Genomic DNA, 661 nt, shown 5'->3' with positions numbered 1-661 from the left:
TTTTGAGAGGTTTTTTACTATAGGGCGCGTGTGCTCGCCAGACAGACAGAGAGAGACAGAGAGACAGAAAGCAGGAAATCACCCCCCGGGGGATGGCCACCTCATAATCCCTTCTTCTCCATTCTCCTCTCAGGATCTGGGCACGCACGCACACGCGCCCAGCGTGAGTTTAAGCCACCGGGTCCGGGACTCAAACCACGGTCAACTGCGTGGGAGTCTAGCGACATAGCCATTATGCTAACTGCTGGTCCCCTGTGTTTCAGTTTTAGAGTCACATCACTGAATCACAGAATACTTAACCTCAATCACATCTGACCTTCTTCACAACAGTAAGTGCAAGGCTTTAGATGTGTTAAACTGATTTCCCAGAACTTTTCCTTAGTCTTCAGGGATCGGAAAGAAACTCAATTCTTGAATCAAATAAAACATCCTTGACCAGAAAACTAGCATTGTCATCAGGGGTAGTATGACAAGAATGCAATTTAAGAACTAAAGGATACATGCAATCCAATTGAAGATAAAACATGCATTATTATTCCTAGTTGTTTCTAGGATATTTCCCTTTCAAAAGCAAGGATCTCTTAAAACATGCTACTGGGGACCAGCAGTTAGCATAATGGCTATGTCGCTGGACTTCCATGTGGACGACTGCAGTTCGAGT

This window comes from Tupaia chinensis, unplaced genomic scaffold, assembly GCF_000334495.1.
Source record: "Tupaia chinensis unplaced genomic scaffold, TupChi_1.0 Scaffold000093_1, whole genome shotgun sequence".
NCBI lineage: Eukaryota > Metazoa > Chordata > Mammalia > Scandentia > Tupaiidae > Tupaia > Tupaia belangeri.
Note: the sequence above shows the minus strand (reverse complement) of the source record.